The 19,357-nt window shown below is 46.3% G+C and overlaps 1 protein-coding gene across 2 annotated transcripts in view; it reads right to left on the bottom strand.

Moving 5' to 3' along the window:
- Nucleotides 1-19,357, bottom strand: part of RNF38 (ring finger protein 38) — a 759,966-nt gene that overhangs the window by 343,595 nt on the left and 397,014 nt on the right. Inside the window, exon 1 of one of the 2 annotated variants that reach the window (XM_086961662.1) lies at nt 6,618-6,753. The exons of the other annotated variant lie outside the window; for it this stretch is intronic. The gene's annotated coding sequence lies outside the window, so the exon portion shown is untranslated. Of the gene's footprint in view, nt 1-6,617; nt 6,754-19,357 lie in introns of those variants that run through there. 2 annotated transcript variants of the gene reach the window in all.

Genomic DNA, 19,357 nt, shown 5'->3' with positions numbered 1-19,357 from the left:
TCAAATTTATTCTCAGAGACGTGTGTGAGATGAGCTGGCAATATTTCCAGTACTAAATTGGAAGGTGACTTAAACCCGGAGGAGGTTCAGATAAAAGTGGTATTAGGACCTCTGCACGCCAAGATAATCCTTACTCTTGCCTCGACTTAAATTGATGGCTGTTCCCACGTTTGTTTTTTGTACTGATGACGCCCTAACTAACAAGGTCGAAACGCTGTCGTCTTCCTTTGGCAAATTTAGAGGAAGCATATATTGTGTTCTGTTACGGTCACTTGACAGTCTTATTTAATGTTAATTCTTCCTCTGCCATGGTCTTTTGTTTATATTGTAATATGTACTTTTCATTTGTGTAAGTCTTGTGTAACTCCGTGAGCACCAGTTGATTATTGTATTATTTATGTCATTTATGAGTATTTTTTAATAACAAACGTGTTTCAGATAACTGTTGTGGGTACTTTTTTTTATCTTCTGTAATTTTCTCCTCAATTAATTGTCCTATATCAGTTTTATGTTTGAGGAGAAAAAAATATAGTTTAAAATTATTCCCTGAACCAGTGTTGCTATAACACTGCCTAAATAGTAGGCAGCAGAGAACAGTGACACTGAAGCCAAACGGGTGGTAAGCAATGGGCGGGCTCCAAGCCTTTTTGTAAACAATAGTGTCTCGCAAGCGAGAGCACATGTGCAAGTGCATGCTGCTCACGTTTGCGCATGCAGCTCAAGCAGGCTCAACCCTAAAGATACAAGGAGAAGACTAATTGCACTACATTTCTACCGAATTTTAGGCAGTTCCGTCAAATAGTGCATAAGTGGTTAGTCACAAGCTAACAAATGATGGATGGAATACTGAATAAATCATACATTCATCCCCAGTCAAGAGATCTGGGTTAAATCCAGTTTTCTTTTGCTCACTAGGTCACTCCAGTTTAGACCTATCCATATGCAAATCAGTCTTGACCCTGTTCCTTAAGGGAACAGTCCAGCCCGAACTGCCAAGCCAGGTCCTTCCTGGACCTGAAACAAGCATCCTAGGACCGGTTTCTGGGTATTAGCCCTCTCACCCAGGCTAGCTTGAATCCAAGGAGCAAGGGACCCACGTCTGGGCATACCCATCCCACTTAGGGCGAAAAGTGCTAAACAAACAAATGATGAACGGAATTCTGAATAAATCATACATTCACCCCTAAGTGTACCAGGATATTTCCAAGGAGGAGAGGTTGGTTCCTCTATTGTCCTGATGAAGATCCTGTCTCAATTTATCTGAAGGGGCGAAAGGGCAACACTCTAACTTGCCATACTGATAGTTATATTGCAGTGGCAAAACTGAACTCACATGTTGAGTTTTCTTCATGTAAATTGTGATGCTACTCAGTCAGCATTGTTAATTGCTTGTGCTTTTTAGGGACAAACATAGGCACACCTTTATTCACTTATTTCACCGATTACCTTCACCATGAAGTTTTCTGGAGCACCTATTATATATAATGTTGATCTGACATGATTATTCAGAATCAGAAAACTTTATTTGGAGACAATAAACATTCATAACAGTAACATAACGATCCAAAAACAAATTAAACCACATAATATAAAACAACACAACGAAAGAGTAACATATAGCAGCAGTTTAAACAGAATACATACAGTAAGACAGTATTAGAAACCTGATCATAAAAGCATAGTACAGCGGGCCCTCACAGCAGGCCTTAAATAGGAGCCAATGTGAAAAATAGCTTCATCACCTGAAAATTGTAATAAAACGTTTAACGCTGGTCTGGAGTGTGTGATGTTATGGCATTTCTTTTTTAAAAGTGGGACTAAAAATCAGCTTACTGTGGTGGTCCAGGAGACTATATTAAGTCACCTCGACTACTGCAATTCTCTGTTCTTGGGGCAGGAAGATGGTCTCCTTAAGAAAATCCAATGAATATAAAATGAAGTGGCCACAGTGACCTTAGGGCTCCCTTGTTTTTCTCCAACCTCTGAGACCCTAAAATCATTGCAATGGCTACCAGTGATAACGAGGGGGATCTTTAAGCCGCTTTGCACTGCATCAAAGTGGCCTGAGTACTTGATTCATAAATTTCACATTTATACTCCTCTGGAGGGTAACTGCTGGCTCTGCCCAGATTTAGACAGGCTCGCTCAGGTGGCAAAGCCTTTTGAATTGCAGTGGCAAAGCTTTGGATTACCTACCCAGTCCCTTACAACTGACCCCTTCCGTACTAAGGTTCAGGAAGCTTTGAAGACCTGGCTGGGGTAGGCGTAGCAGGAGCAGGTGGAGACACAGCAGGAGCCTTCTGGAGTTGAAGTTTCTTCTTCTTTAGGAAAGGAGATGGCAAATCCTGCACACTGCTACGTTTAGAAGCGGCTCTAGACACACCTGACGCAAGGCTTTCTGCATCAGAAAGAGGTGAATCCTTATCCTTCAACCTCTGCAACCACAGGAGGAGAAGCCCTTCCTTGTTCTTAAGGGTCTTGGTTGAGAAAGTCCTGAAATTTTTACATTTTCCTACCTCATGCTCTGGATAGAGGCAGTAAATACACTTCTTGTGAGGGTCCTCTGAGAAGAGCCGCAATTTCCCACAAGAAGCACATGGACGGAACAAAGACTTCTTACTTGAAGACATCCCAGAAAAACTGTAGAAATCTTGAAAGAAGTTGAAAACTGAGCAGAGCTCAGGGAGACTCCCTTCACACGACGTGGGGTAGAAAATCTGAGGGCCGGAGCCTCTGAGGAGAAGGTTCTAGAGGGGTGCTTGCGCCTGATTGGCTGTAGTTTGGACTAACATAATGACATGGATATGCTATAAAGGTGTTCTTTTCTTCTAATGTATTCCTATGTGTTAATGCTAACCTTAGTACTTACAAGTATTTATAGTTTTGGAATGTATGTAATTATGTTTTTATATACATATATTATTGGTTTTATTGCTATTTTATTTACAGTGGGGCTCCCACTTCGACGACAGGGAATATTCAAGCATGTGAATCTATGAAAGACACCCCAATACTGGAGAACTATCAAGTATGTCAACAGTGTACTTTAGATCAACAGATGAAGGTAGAGTATCTCTTCTGATCCACTGGCACACAATTTTGAAGTATAAAAATGTAAGCATTGACTTCAACTTACAGAATCTAGTTTGGGAGATAAGAAATAGTGAGTTTGCCTCAACCATCCTTGCAAAGCATCTATAATAATTCTAGAAACAAATTCACTTACTCGAACTAGCATTGCTAAAAGACTAATTTTGGGAGGGCCCAATCTCTCTTTTTGAAAACAGTCTAACCATTCGCTCCCAGGTTTAATAGCATTAGTGGGACACACTGCATCACAAAGCCTAAGTAAAATTGGGGCATTCTGAAGACCTCTGTAGCTCTCTCCCTTCGCATCCATGGAAACTTAAGTTTTTGATAACTTTATAGGTTTAACTGCCTCTTCATAATCTGGATACCCAGCACTGGGTAACATGAATATATATTGCATCATATCCCTGTGACAAGCAAATTTAAACCTCAGTCATGGAACAATTAAGGAGGTTTGAGACCATTTTCGGCATCCTCCTTGTTCATGTGCGTCCAGTTGGACCATTTTGGTGTATGTTGTTAAATTAAAGTCTAAAATTAAGTTTAAAAAAAAAGAAGAATCTCCGAAGATGTCCACCGGAAGGTCGTGCCAATAAGAGGCTCCCGGGTTTGGGGTCACTTTTTTCTGAATATCCCTGCTTTAGCCGGTCTTCAGTATTCTCTTTCAGCAGAAATAGCTTCACTTACCCTCCTCTACACCGCGATCATTCTTGCTGACAAACTGATACCTGGACATTACTCTTTCAGTTGACAAATTGGTCCCTGGACACTGCTCTTTCATTCGCTCAGGCTCCCGACGGAGGTGATCGTCCTTATGCCGATTATGGTGGGCTTGATGTGGGACTCTCCCCGTCTGAGCCATTTTGACCCATGGTCCGGTTGGGGCTCCCAGAAGCATTCGCTGGGTTGTTTGGCGGCGGTTAAACAGGTCTTCCATCTTGGCAACATATTACTCAAGGTTGGAGCTGGGGCAGGGTGCGGGCGCCCTCCACCTACCCTGGGACTCTGGGACACTGCTCTTGTTTAGCATCACCGCATTGCATCATGCCATGACAGTTGAGCGCTGCACGGGTGAGCGGACCTGCGATCTTTGGTTTGCAGACATTCAGGATGTGGTCTGATCCTAAACTGCTACCTTCCAACTTAGTCGTCTGATAGTCAAGCAGTTGGCGGTCACGTTCATGGATGTTGCTTTCATTGGCTTTGATACCGGATCCCACCCTTCGTTCCACTGTGTAGTCCACCTTTTCCACTTTGCAGCTCTCCTGCACCCTGCCTCCACTGTGATTGATTTTGGAGCATTGCAATCACTCCTCTCCACGTACTGTTGCAGTGAGACCACAGCATCCAACATTGGCAAACCTATCGTCCAGCACGAGACACATCGATGAGGCTTCATGTGACCTTGCTGAAGTTCCGGTGGCTGCTCCTCACGAGGCCCCTACAGCCAAACAGATCACACCACTTCTCCCTAAACGCCAGACCGCGTCTATCTCATGGCTGCATGTATTGACGGAATTAGACTATGGCAGTGCTACCCTTGCGGGCCTTCCGAAAATCAAACTTGCCGTGCTGAAGGCTACCCTGAACTCCTCAGTAAGTCTAACCATTGGCTCAAAAAAAGTAATTTTATCACCCGGACCCTCATTTACTGAATTGACTTCCCTATGAGGCCAGGATGTAGTTCAAATTACCTGTATGACCCACAAAGCACTGCACCCCAACACCCTTTCTTACCTGGTGCAGAAATTGACCCTATCTTCCAGAAACATTAACTCCCTGAAACTTAAACCACCAAAATTTAATAAGAAGAAAACATACAATCTATCCTTTTCCGGGATTGCCCCAAAAATCTGGAACTCTCTCCCTCTGGAACCTAGATGCAACCCGTCCACATTCATTTTCAGGAAGGAATTTAAACTACTACTATCCAACAGGTTCCGCTCACAGTGAGGCCACACATCCTTTTCCTCACTCATGACTGTATCTGCTTGTCTGCCACTCCATACCATCACGCCTTTGTCCATACCACCGAGTTTCGCAGTGACTCTTCCACTCCCCAACCCTCTACACTCCGCCCAGACACCATTCGGGTTCTGCTCATGACAGTATTTACGATGAATGTATTACTATGAATTTCCTGTTCTATCGTCTCACTTTTCCTTTGCAATTACCATTTGTATCCTAATTTTTTCCAGGTTACTCATGTAAAACGCTCTGTCGCCCAAAATGAAAAGAAATACCAGCAATTGTAAAGCGCACAGCTACCTTCGGAGAGGTGTCCCGGCGTTGGGGGGCCGTCGGGATGATTAACCCGTTGCCTGCTTATGACGGACCCACGCCGTCATGAGTCACGGGCGGCGTGTGCTAATGACGGCGTGGTTCTGTCATGCAGCTGCCGCTCCTCCCACGCGGCATTAATTCCCGCCTGTGCAGGCGAATTACTGAGAGGGCGGGCAGGCTGTGACGGAACCACGCCGGCATGAGCACGCACTGCCCGGGATTCATGACGGCGTGGTTACATCACAAGCACAGTAGCGCCGCGCTCACCCACTAGCGAAATTCGCGCTGCGGCGAAGGGGTTGAGCAAGCTATTGCCCAGAGAGTCACATGGTGCTGGGCTAACCTGCCACTGGCACCAGGGATCGAACCGTGTACACCGTGGTCTGGAGTCAGGCACCCTGGCCATTGCGCCAGGTCTTATTCACGCTAAATAAAACTCTAAAAATAAATAAAACTCACATTGCCGCAATAATGGTTAGGTAAAGCTATGCTGTAATATGAGCTTGCATGTTGCATATTTTTGTTACAACTGAAAAATCAATAAAGATATTTCTAAAACAAAATGAAAACTCTAGAAAACACGGGCAGTTGCAAAGTACATAGTCCAATAGACCCTTGAACACAAGCGGCATCCCCACACAACCACACCATGTTTCCAGCCTTACATTACTGAATCACTGAGGAGACACTCATGGCAACAGTTGCGACATAATCTCAGGGTTTTAGAATGCAAGCGTGAGGTTTAAGGCGTCTGGCCCTATTAATTATTCTTTTCAGGCATTTGTTGGCGTAATGCTCCAATAAGGTAAAGCGGGCAATTGGGACTGAACCATAGTGAGATTGTACTCGAGGATGTGATGATATTCCTGCTTATTTATCCTCAGATGAGGTTCATATCGACCTTAACCAGCGCACAGAAATGTAGACTGCACCCGATGATGGTCTCAAACGTTGCAGCTCCCCAATATTATCATGATATTCATATTTTTTTTCAGAAGGGCAGAAGTAAAATACATTGTATCGCTCCATTTAGATGTACTCCTAAACGTAAGTGGTAGGTCGCCCTCTTTTTAAAACATCCCCTTTTATGCTTCCCAAATATCTGCATGTATATATGTCTTGGGTTTAGTTGCTGCAGGGGCTGCTCGTCTCCTCAGGTCACCAGGGAAACCGCTGCACGACGACGAGCCTCTCCGCAGTTGGCATAGATACAATGGGTGTGAGGAGCAGTCACCTGTCATTACCTGCTCAGTTTCCCGCCCCCAAGATCGTACCCACTGTCAGTAGCGGGCGCCCCTCCGCCGGTACTGCTGCCGCTTCCGCCGCCTCCTCTCCATCTTCACCCAGCCCCCACCTCTCCGCTTCAAAACAATGACGTCATTCCAACGACAAACCTAGCCCACCCGCACGCCACCCCACCTCCGGCCCCCCTCCCCCTTTCTGATCGTGACGCAAACAGCACGCGCCTTCAAACAGACCCGGGCATTGACCTATCCGTTTCACCGCCACGCCCTATACCCCCCTCACCACCTAGTGTAGTGCGTGAACACAGAAGAAGGACAATGAAAGGGGTGGGGGCGACCAGCTGAGAGCAGCGTCACGTGGCCATACTTCTTCTCCTTCTCTTTTTGAGAGGCGGCGCGAAATTCCAATGGGAACGAGTGACAACAACACAGGCAGCCGCAGCATACAAAGCGGCCCTTCCAGCAGGAGCAAGGCAATGCTAATAATGCTCGCTCTGCACATTTCACAACCAGTGCTTTAAGAGGGGCGTAAAGGTGGTGGTGTTCCTTAAGGGGGCAACCTATAGGAATCCTTTCCAGAAAACGTGATCGGCGATGAAATGTGTGTATTAAATATGTGAAGTAAAATCTTGTGCTTCAAGTAGTGTACCCTCTGATCAGGGTCTGAGTTTTCGGAAAATGCAGCTACGAATGTCACCTACCAAAGAACATACAATTACAATAGACCAGACCCATCGGCTTTAAAACTGCTGATTAGTATTATCAGGTAAATGTATTTAAGCATTTTTATATAGCGCAGACTTTATCCGAAGGTGTCAGAGCGCTTCACAAGAGGAACAAAACTGATACATGAGGAGAACATTACAAGTGAACAAATTACAAAAGCAAACATTACGTTACATGAGGCAAAAATGACGATTGTGAGCAAACCAAAAACAAGAGGTAGCAAACGGTGCATTACAGGAGGAAAAAGTGACATGTGTGCAGGTTACAAAAGCGTACAAAGTACAAGTAGTGGTATAATACTGCAGTAAATGGCAGACACTCAAGCACAAGAACAAACGTTACGTAGGCAATGGTGGTACTTGTGCAAGTATCTAAAGCAAACAATGCGTAAGAGAAAACCAATGATTTTATTGTGAATAATTAAAACATTGAAAATGCTTCACATCTGAAACTATGCGACAGTTAAACGTTTCTAAGATCTGTGAAAGGAGTAATGTGCTTCGGAGTGTCCCAGTCACTGCCTTTCTCCCCTTCACATCACTTGCCCCTGTTAAGACACATGCATCTTTTCTCCCTGCATATTTCCGAAATTCTCGATTTGTATAGCTCCCGCACATCACCTTCCGCATCATAATACTGCTTTCACTCTGTCCTCCTGCATGTACTTCCCTCTTCAACATGCCCCTTCGCTATCACCAGTGCTTTAAATGGAAAATAATAAGTGCAGGTACTCATTAATATGAGCTAGAGGCGTGGCTTATGGCGACATATGATACATAATTACTTCTATATAAATTGCAGCAACTATGAAAAACACATGAGAAATGTGTTTATATTAACGAAACAGGTTAACTCATTATACAAAATGAAACCCAAATTGGACGATATGTGAACAGTTCCATGTTTTGTAATATTTGCTGCTTCTTAATGCCATACTGTTATTTGTTGGTGTTTGGCCCAATTACACTTACTTTTTTTTTTTTTTTTTTTGTCCTCATCTTGCGATTACTGTATGATTACGGAGTATCAGGTGTCTGCCTCTTTATTCTTTTCCAACACTGCCCCTTGATCTCTCTTGACTGGGGAGTTTTGACCTCTTGTTGGTTTTGAGGAGTTTCCTTTACTCGTTACATATCAATGCTTCTGGCTTGGATCGAGGGGAGCTAGCCAGCTTGGCTACTCGGCAAGTACCGTACTTGTCCACCAGAAGATGTATCGCTTTAATCATAGGACTTAAGTTTGGTTCTTATTTGGGGTTTAAGAAGGTTTCAAAACTATCCCAGAACTTAAATCTTTTGCTTACATTTCTTAGCTTATCAAGTTTGTTGATTCTTATTGCCGAATTCAGCCATTCTGCATGAGTTGGGCAAGAAGATCCTATCCATTTGATGCAAATTTCTCTCCTTGCAAGAACTATTAACACAAAGAGGAGATTCTCCTGCTCCTTAGTAAGCCCCCCTTCATTACCTGAGTCTAAAATCCCAAAAAGAGTAAGAGTTATACTCACAGTTAGTTGTTTGGACAGGATAGTGCTCAGGGTCTTACCGACTTGATCCCAAAATTCTTTCAATTGAGGGCAGCTTTTAAACATGTGGATGTCGTCTGATTTTTCTTCCCCACATTTAGGGCATTTGCGAGGCGCAGCCATGATGTCCTGATCTGATACACATTGACTGCTATCCTACTTGTAAATACTGCCCATCCCTAAAGCGACCTGTTATCTGGGTTATTAATTAGCGTCCCCGCGCATGCTGTCGCGGGATATGCATACTGGCCCGTATTATCAACATTTGCTAAGCAATACGTGCTATTGACTGGGCCATACATCCTACAGGAATTGTCGGGACCTGGCTTGGTGGCTGCGGCCGAAGTGGGATGTACACGCATACTGTGCTGTCTGCTAGTGACACTGTCCACATATGTTGGCGCCTCTACTGAACCATGAGTGTATAGATAGGAGCCCTATGGCGGTGTATTGATATTTGACTGTTGTTTGTTTTTCCTATGACCATGCAGATGGGGTGAAGGGGTTGGGGTTGTTCATTATTGAGCATGGTCTGCACTCTCGTTAGTTCTCTGACGGGAGTTGTGTGTCGCTGCGCCCCCGGCTATGGGAGATCCCCACACACAGTTGTTTGCAATGTTGGGGTTTGCAAGGGGGGGGGGGGGAGGAAGGGACGGCTTTGGCAGGTTGGGAATGCTGAAGTGGGTGGAGGGATGGGGGGGGGGTTTGAAGTTTGGGGTAGGGTTGCTGTATTTCCTGGTCAGTGGTGGGGGATCTGAGATGACTAACAGATGTTTGGAACATTGTAGGTATATGTACAGTTTAACTTGCAAAGACGTTCATGACATTTCTGGGTTGCTGGGTGGCGGATGCTGGGTTATAGAGAGGGGGTTGGAAGGTGTCTACTGGCTGCTGGGTAGCTTGAAGGTCTAAAAGTATGGATAGGGGGGTAAACTCACTTGTATTACTTGGAATGTACGGGGACTGAATCGGCCGCAAAAGACTTGACAGATTCTTGCGTTCCTAAATAGGCATGGTGCACAGGTAGTTTTTCTTCAGGAAACGCACCTTCGGGGTAAGGCTGCTGAAATTGTGGGTAAGCAATGGGCGGAGGTACGGCTGGCTACGGCCTATTCATCTTATGCACGTGGGGTGATGATCTTGATTAAGAGAAATGTACCATTTGAAGTGCTCCATGAGGAGATTGACCAGGATGGAAGATATATCATTGTGCAGGGTAAATTGTGCGGAACGCTGGTCACCCTTCTTAATGTATACGGACCGAATGTGGATGACCTTGATTTCTATGTTACACTTTGGAACAAAATATATGCGCTTCCCCCGTCGGCTGTCCTCTGCGGAGGAGATTTTAATGTCACGTTGGATGTTGAATTGGACAAGAAACAGGATAGGCCCTGCGTGCGAAAGAAAGCTGCGGATGCGGTCTGTGAGGGTATGCGTGGGCTAAGGTTGTTGGATGCCTGGAGATTGAGGCACCCGAGCAGACGAGAGGGAACATGTTACACTTCGGCGCATGATACATGGTCGAGATTGGATTACTGGCTGGTGACTCGTGATGTGAATGGATGGGTACTGGATGTGGAGCATCTACCTCGCACTATCTCTGATCATGCGCCGGTTCGACTGGTGATGCAATTGCCGACACATGCGCCGGCTCCTTTTACTTGGCGTCTCTCCCCTGGTGTGTTGTCTGATCAGGTACTGCGTGAGCGATTGCGTCAGATTATTGAGGAGTTTTTCACAAACAATGTGGGATCTGTTGATAATATGAGTACAGTGTGGGAGGCCTTTAAGGTGACTGTAAGAGGGGCGTGTTTTGGCCTCCGATCAGGGGTGCTTACATCACTGAGGGACTCCATGGCCAGGTTGGAAAAAGAATTGTTGGTCCTGGAACGACAGATGGAGGAATGTTCGGGGGAAACATTATTAGCTGAAATTAGATCTAAAGTCACTGAATATAACAAGCTGGCGGAACAGGAGGTGAAATTCCTGTCCAAACACACTAGAGCTAGATATTATGGTGAAGGGGGTAGACCGGGGAAGGGACTAGCGGACCGGGTGAGGGATCCCTGGGCGCGTCACTGCACTGTGCAAGAGATAGAAGACTGTGGGGACGTAGTGACTAGCACGGATGGTATTCTGGCTTGCTTCACGAAACACTACGCACAGCTATATGAGCACAGGGACACGGCAGATGAGGAGGAAATAAATAGGTACTTCGAGGACATCGCTTTGGTATGGTTATCAAGGGGGCAACAGGAATTCCTTATGCATCATATCACGGAGGAGGAGTTTAGGGAGGCAATAGCTGCTCTCCCAAATGGCAAGGCGGCTGGCACGGATGTTTTGCCCTCTGAATTCTATAAAGAATATGCAGATCTGTTGATACCGCACTTGGCGATGGTTCTGGAAGAGGCGTTTGACTGCGGCCGGCTGCCAAACACAATGAGAGAGGCGCTACTAGTAGCGCTGCCAAAGCCGGGAAAGCCCCCGAATAAATGTGATTCGTATCGCCCTCTCTCCCTCATGAATACAGATGTAAAAATAGTAGCTAAAGTTTTAGCCACAAGACTGCGCTTACTCCTCCCAGTCATGGTGCTGCCGGATCAATCGGGATTCGTACCTCTCCGGTCCACTACTCATAATCTGAGGGCTCTATTTGCTGTGTTACATCTGCTTAAGCCGGAGCTGGCTGCGGTGGCTGTCATGCTTGACGCTGCCAAGGCCTTTGATTCGGTGGCATGGAGATATATGATGGCCGTACTACACCGCATGGGGGTGCCTTTTTTTTTTAGCATTGCTGGTAACTCTCCTATATACTGAGCCCATAGCGAGAGTGAGGGTCAATGGTCATGTCTCCACCCCATTTCCGGTTCAGAGGGGGACGAGGCAGGGCTGCCCTCTTTCGCCCTTGCTTTTTGCTATTGTGATGGAACCGCTGGCCTGTATCTTGCGGCAGAGGTATGCAGAGGCGGCGCTGAAGTTCCCTCTTAAGTGTTTGGTAGTGTTCATGTATGCTGATAACATGGTCCTTTATGTGCGCGAACCTGCTCTACACCTAGAAGCCATACTCCGAGAGTTTATCAAGTTTGGTCGTCACTCCGGTCTGACCATCAACTGGGACAAATCTGTTGTGTTGCCCCTCACGGATGCTACCCACCAGACTCCCTTAGAATTTCCGTTGGAATGGGCGACAGAGTCAGTTCGGTATCTGGGCGTCTGGGTGCACAGGGACAGCCAAGAAATTATAAGGGCTAATTATGGAGTGGCCATCTCTAAGTTGGAGGATCAGGTGGCGCGTTGTATACGACTCCCTCTAACTCTGGCAGATCGAGTGTCTTTAATTAAAATGGTGGTATTGCCGAAATTCCTTTATCTCTTTGTCAACATACCTGTCCCGCTGAAATCGCACTTTTTTGCCAGGCTACGATCCCTACTGATTATTCTAACCTGGGCTGGTAAGAAACCGCGTGTAACATGGGAGGTATTAACCAAACCATACGAGCTGGGGGGCTTTGCTGTACCAGATATGAAGTTATACTATTTATGTGCGCAAGCACATTTCGCAACCTACTGGCTGTGTGCTCCTCCATATACCCCGCATGTAGCACTTGAAGCCAGTGCTGTTCTGCCAAACCCGCTGAGGGCCATGATAGTCAATGATCATTCAGTGTTTGACAAAGGAGAGGTTGACAAGGTGAAATCCACGGCGACCGCCTGGCGGGAACTAGGTAGACGAGCAGCCAGGTTGCCATTATATGCGCCTGCTATGCCACTTCTCTATCACTCAGAAATTTCGGTATCGGGCGAGATTGGAGGGTTACAGGTTCTGCAGGAAGCTGGGCTACATACTATGGGGGACCTCTTCCCTGCGGCCTCGTTTCTCTCCTTACAGGCTATGACAGCCCACTCGGCTAATGCAGTTATGTCTACCTTTACATACGTCAGGCTTCGGGCTGCTGTTCATGCTCTGTATCCTACATATCCAGAGGAACCGTTGACACTCGGAGCTTTGCAATTGCTTTACACCACTACAGGCAGGGCTAAGTTGCTTTCTAAACTGTATCGAGCTGCGCAGGAAGATGAGGGGGGTGGCGCGGTTCTGGCCAGGGCTCGATGGGATAGGTGTCTCCCAGAACCACTGAGTGATGATGAATGGACCGAATGTTGCTCTATGACTGGGGGATACATGGCCAATGGCAATTTTCGTCTTCTTCATTATAAGTTTGTGCATCAGTGGTACTACACGCCGGTCCAGCTGGTTCGGTATGTCCTTCGAATGACTGCTCAGTGTGTCCGGTGTGGTGAGGATGACGCTGACTTTGTGCATCTGGCCTGGGGATGTTCACGTGTGTATGACTTCTGGGAGGCTGTCTCTGAGGCACTCACTGCCATGACGTCGACTGAGGTTGTGTTGGATGTGCGCCTATGCCTCCTGGGAATAGCCTCTGGTATATCTGCGAAATCGAGACGTTTCATTGTGTTGGCGCTCCAATTGGCTAAACGGAGGGTTGCTATGGGGTGGGGGGGGGGAGAAGAGCACCTGATGTACAACTGTGGCTGAATGACATGGCTTATTGCAGAGATCAATTGAATTGTTACTATGGGGGACTGCCAGCGAAGGCACGACCACGAGATATATGGGCTCCGTATACGCAATATATGCTTTCCCTAGCTGATGATGATAGCGCCGGGAGTGGGAATGCTGGATTGTCGGACGGAGGGGGTGAACCTGAGTGAGTGCTACCCGCGAAAGTGAATGCCGTATGCTTAGTCCGAGTGAACCACGTGTCCGTCTAGGAGGTCCACATGGACCATGAGAGTTTATCACGGCCCGAAAGCCATTTGTGTACCTGCTATTTCTTGTAAAATGATGGGAGTACTTGTCAAAGACTGTATGCCCTGTTTGATAACCTTCTTGCCACTCGGGGGTTGAGTGTATCTTTGTCATTCTACCTAACAGACTCGGAATGCTCACTAGGACCGGGACCAGGATTGACTAGGTGGAAGTTGGGGATTGTTGTTACTTGAGTTTGTTTAAAAAAAACTGTAAAATGAGACCGAGATTCCATGAGGGGGATACGGCCACAGTCTTCTAATGAACGTTGAACATTACCTTTTGACGACTTGATGTGCCTTTTCATGCTGTGCCTTTCCATACTGTGCACTTGTGCTAATGATGACTATTTGCGAGTTCAGCTACCTCAGCTGGTACACTGATTGTGGCCGGCCCTACCAGTGGGTTGTAGGCACACTGCTGTGTATATGTATTATGTGCAATAAAAGTCTACAAAAAAAAAGAAAATAGGCACACACACACAAGTCTCCTGTTCTCCCCTACATGCTGTACTCATCCCCTAAATTTGCCGTCTGGAAAATTAAAGTCAAGAAATGCACCAGATTTATGACTTTACAAAAATATTCCTTGGCTGCAGCTGGCATGCTTTACTTATTAAATTCGTTATGAAAGCCTGCACACTTTGATTCCACAAACCTGCTGCAAAGAGGATCTAAAGGCATTGGGGAGCAGGCTGAGGCTTATGCGCTGGGTGTTCTGTTTGTTTAGAAAATGACTTATCACACCATTGCATCTCTCACCCTCCCTGTCACGCCTTATTTTTCTTTAAAGCATATGCTCCGAAGAATCTTCTGATGATCTCCCACATTTTCACCTCCCTCCCTGGTTGCTGCCCTTCTTAACGAATAATGCGTTCAACTGCCCTCACACCAGATGGATCGCCAGACAGTTGTTTAAATACATTTTAAACAATTGTCAGGATCTTAAAGGAAACTTCCTTAATTGCATGTTCAGTTCCAGTTAAAGTAATGCAAAGTACTGGCTCTGCAGCCTGAGTTTTGTTGTGGGTTTTAGTCACTTAAGCCAATTATCGACCTCGGAAAGCTAAACACCTGCACTGTTAAGCACAGCATGACGCACGGCAAGCCCTCTTGGACCCCTGCAGTCTGGGGTCATTCACATGGACTCTGCTGAAATCTCCAGAAGCGACTGCAGGAGGCTTGGCGCCCTTACAAGTTCCTGAGAGGCAGAGCGGCATCTGACCGGTGTTAGAGGAGATAAACAACCGGAGCCTGCAGTGCCAACTATTAGGGTATCGGTACTCTCCCTTGGCTAATGAGAAGGGCCGGTACTGAGGGCCTGAAAATTCAGAAGTGCCGGTACTCAGTACCGGTGAGTACCGGCCCATTTAAAGCACTGTCTATCACACGGTCTCTATCTCTTGTCATCCTCACATGTAAACACATTATTTTCTTTTCCTTTGGCTCCGTCAATATTTCAACAGCTCTGTATACCACCGTCACACTTTTTCATATACAAAGTTACTACAATTGCCATATGCGACCATCACTCTACGCTCTGCAGAGAGGCCAACTATGGATGAACATGTAGTCTAAACATTTTTCCTCGCATTGCCTCCAGCACTCCTAATCATGCTCTATCATCAACAACCGCCCACAACCTGAACTCACACAGACACAAAGTAGTAACTCCATTCATTGTAAAGGAGTCCCATATTGCATTGGAAAAAAATGCTAGTTGGGGATGCAAGATGAAATAAACTATGAACTACATCAGTGACATTGATCATCATTAAAAGGCAGTTACAGCCATTGTTAAGAAATCAGTGTTTTTGCCTGTACAGGTAGGTGCCCGATTAGAGGGCCTTATGTTTCAGTCAGTTTTGAGTTACTGTTGGATCCGAGACCTGGCAGGACCCAAGATCACCTGAAGCTCTGGCAGTAGCCTCTATATAAGCATATCCTCTAATTTTATATCTACTTAACATTCTGAATGAAAAACACAAGAGAACACAATACTAATGATATTATGTTTAGAGATACATAAATAAAAATGTATTGTAAATACTATTTAAACATCAAGATGGCATCGAAAACCCTGAGAATTAAAGAGATAAGAATGTAATAGAATTGTAAACGTTCTATAAAAAATACATTACTCAACAGGTAGGCAAATGTGCCAGTAGGAATCCCACTTTCGCCATGGGAATACACACACAATGATTTGTATATACATTTGGTGACATAATATTTAATATACAATGATAAACCCATACCGTACATCGCCCACAGCAACTGCAAATTAATTTCAAATTATGGTAAAATAGAAACAATGTAAAAAAAATGTAACATAACCCAGCACATCTTTCCAAAGTTGTTACTTAAATATGATATTGGTGTTTGCAATTTACAAGAAGCACTGACCAAGCCAGTAGACCTGTTTTTAGGTCTCGCCTGCCAATGTGCTTGCGCATTGCTGGTGAGAGATATAGAGGCTAAACCAAGATTGGAAACCATGCAGATTTCTTACAGTTCGTGTGGAGCACTGGAGCAGAAAGCGCATCCACATCAAAGCCATCAGTCTCCCTCCCACAGGCATCTGAAGCTTCCCCCAGCGTGCGCTCGGCCTCAGGCATTTCTCCTCCCCCCCTAATTATTCACCCCTGCTGTTGCTGTCCACGGCCGGCCGTACTTTCACTTTCACGGCCGCCAGGCCGTGTCTCGCATTTCTCCTCCCCCCTCCTAGTGTACTTTTATTTTTGCCCGTCGCAATCCCAGGCCATTTTCGGTTCATCAAGCGCCTCCTTGTACCCTCTTCAAGCTATCGAATACATTCACTTTTGACATGCCCCGCAGTCCCAAACATCATAGCCTTGCAAGTGCTTCTGAGGTCCCTTCACGTTTCATTTTAAAACTGCTGCTCCTGGGTTACCCCTGATTCCATGTCGCTACACCCCGCTACCTCCATTCACAGATTATTCACTGCCGCCAGGCCGTGTCTCGCATTTCTCCTCCCCACTCCCAGTGTACTTTTATTTCTGCCCGTCGCAATCCCAGGCCATTTTCGGATCATCAAGCGCCTCCTTGTACCCTCTTCAAGCTATCAAATACATTCACTTTTGACATGCCCCGCAGTACCAAACTTCATAGCCTTGTTAATCTTCTCCTTTTGGATTAGGGTGCAATTTATTTATGAATTTGGACGCATCTAGTGGACTACAATGCTCGACTGCTGTCCCGGATCAATTTACGTGCTTATTTTGTGTCCTACCAAATGGGCCTTTTTTAAAATATATTATTAAAGCTAAAAAACAAACATCTTAAATTATGAACACAGTACTTAAACCGTCTTGTCAGGCGTTAGTCACGATCAAACTACACTTACACTATTAGGTACCACGAGATATCGCCGTACGCTCACATTTTTTCTCTCCACATTTTCTGTGTACATCAAACAAAGTGACTTGGTCAAACGTCCATTATGGAATCTTGGCTGCATACTGCAATTCATTGGATATTCTGTTCTGGTTTAGGCTGCGTAATGTCTACTTTTGTAGATCTATAGTTTAGGAACAATTTACAATTGTCGGGTCAAGTTCCAGCTATATAAAACTCAGTAAAATAAAAAAATTACATGGCATACATATTCGGTCAAACTATAGACCTAATTGAATGACCGTTTAGAAATGGCATGCTATACTTTGAAGAAGTGCATTCCATTAACTGTTTCCCACCTGTCATTTAAGGTGTACTATTTACTTGTGCGAGTGTACTGCAGTGCATAGCTTTTAAAGATGGACCTGCACAAACCAGCTACGTCACAAACCACCATTTGCCTGTCAGTGCCTCACATTGCACTTCAAAGGCTCCGCTCCCCGCCCCCGGCCTGCACATCGCCTCCTACTTCCCCTCCCTCCTCCCACGGCCGCTCTTCCCATTCACGCACCCAGTTGCTTCAGCACCCCAGCCGCCGTCACCTCTGCCACTCCCTGCGCGCCATGCAGCTCTTATTACCTTTGTCAGATGTCAAAACAGCGCTTTCGGCCTTTTCACAGAATGCCATTTTGGTTTTTTTCCTCAATAGGTTTACAGTTAGAATCTCATCTGCATTCCAACTTTCCATTAGCATTGGCTTTGGTCCCCTGCCCCACTCTCCTCCCTGTCAACACTCGCCCAGCCCCACTCTGTCTCTCATTGTACAACCCCCTCCCCCGCCGCCCCCAGTTCACTACACTCACTATTTTCCCCAGTTCTCTCGCTTTTCATTCTATCCTCTTTCTTCGGATCCACCCATCCTCCTCTCACATCGCCATATTCATTTTTACCCCACCTCTTTTCTTCATTTCTCTCCCTTCCTCTCTCCCACCCTTTCCCACTCCCTTCCTCTCCATGGCACGCCCCCACCCCCGTCCCCTGCTCCTTCCCTTTACCCTTAGCCCCTGCCGCACTGTAGCTAATGGGATTCCTAGAGGGCTGAAAGCATTTGCAGACGGATGGTTGGTTAAAATCTCCTCTCTAAAACACCATGTTCAGATGTTACTCCTTTTTCCTCGTCTGTTTATATCCCTGTTAGGCAGCCAGTTCGTTTTTTTAGATCCGAGGATGTTGTAGGAATGACGAGCTATGAACGTACATTAGCTTATGCATGCCCCTAGGTCAATGCACTGCATAGGACCTTTGATTTGTAGAAGAATCACCACAGCACCACTCAGCACCACCACAGCATCACTCAGCACCACCACAGCATCACTCAGCACCACCACAGCATCACTCAGCACCACCACAGCATCACTCAGCACCACCACAGCATCACTCAGCACCACCACAGCATCACTCAGCACCACCACAGCATCACTCAGCACCACCACAGCATCACTCAGCGCCACCACAGCATCACTCAGCGCCACCACAGCATCACTCAGCGCCACCACATTATCACTCAGCGCCACCACATTATCACTCAGCGCCACCACATTATCACTCAGCGCCACCACATTATCACTCAGCGCCACCACATTATCACTCAGCGCCACCACATTATCACTCAGCACCACCACATTATCACTCAGCACCACCACATTATCACTCAGCACCACTCAGCACCACCACAGCACTAACACAGCACCATTCAGCACCACTACAGCACCACTCAGCATCACCACATCATCACTCAGCGCTACCCCAGCATCTCAGCACCACCACATTATCACTCAGCACTACCACATTATCACTCAGCACTACCACATTATCACTCAGCACCACCACATTATCACTCAGCACTACCACATTATCACTCAGCACCACTCTGCACCACCACAGCACCACTCAGCACCACCACATTATCACTCAGCACCACTCAGCACCACCACAGCACCACTCAGGACCACCACCGCATCACCACAGCACCACCACAGCACCACTCAGCACCACTACAGCACCACCACATCATCACTCAGCGCTACCCCAGCATCACTCAGCACCACCACATTATCACTCAGCACCACACAGCACCACCACCGCATCACCACAGCACCACCACAGCACCACTCAGCACCACCCCAGCACCACCCCAGCACCACTCAGCACCACCCCAGCATCACTCAGCACCACCCCAGCATCACTCCGTGCCACCACAGCATCACCACAGCACCACCACATTATCACTCAGCAC

This window comes from Lissotriton vulgaris, chromosome 3_1, assembly GCF_964263255.1.
Source record: "Lissotriton vulgaris chromosome 3_1, aLisVul1.2, whole genome shotgun sequence".
Lineage (NCBI taxonomy): Eukaryota > Metazoa > Chordata > Amphibia > Caudata > Salamandridae > Lissotriton > Lissotriton vulgaris.
This window is presented reverse-complemented; position numbering and strand designations above follow the sequence as displayed.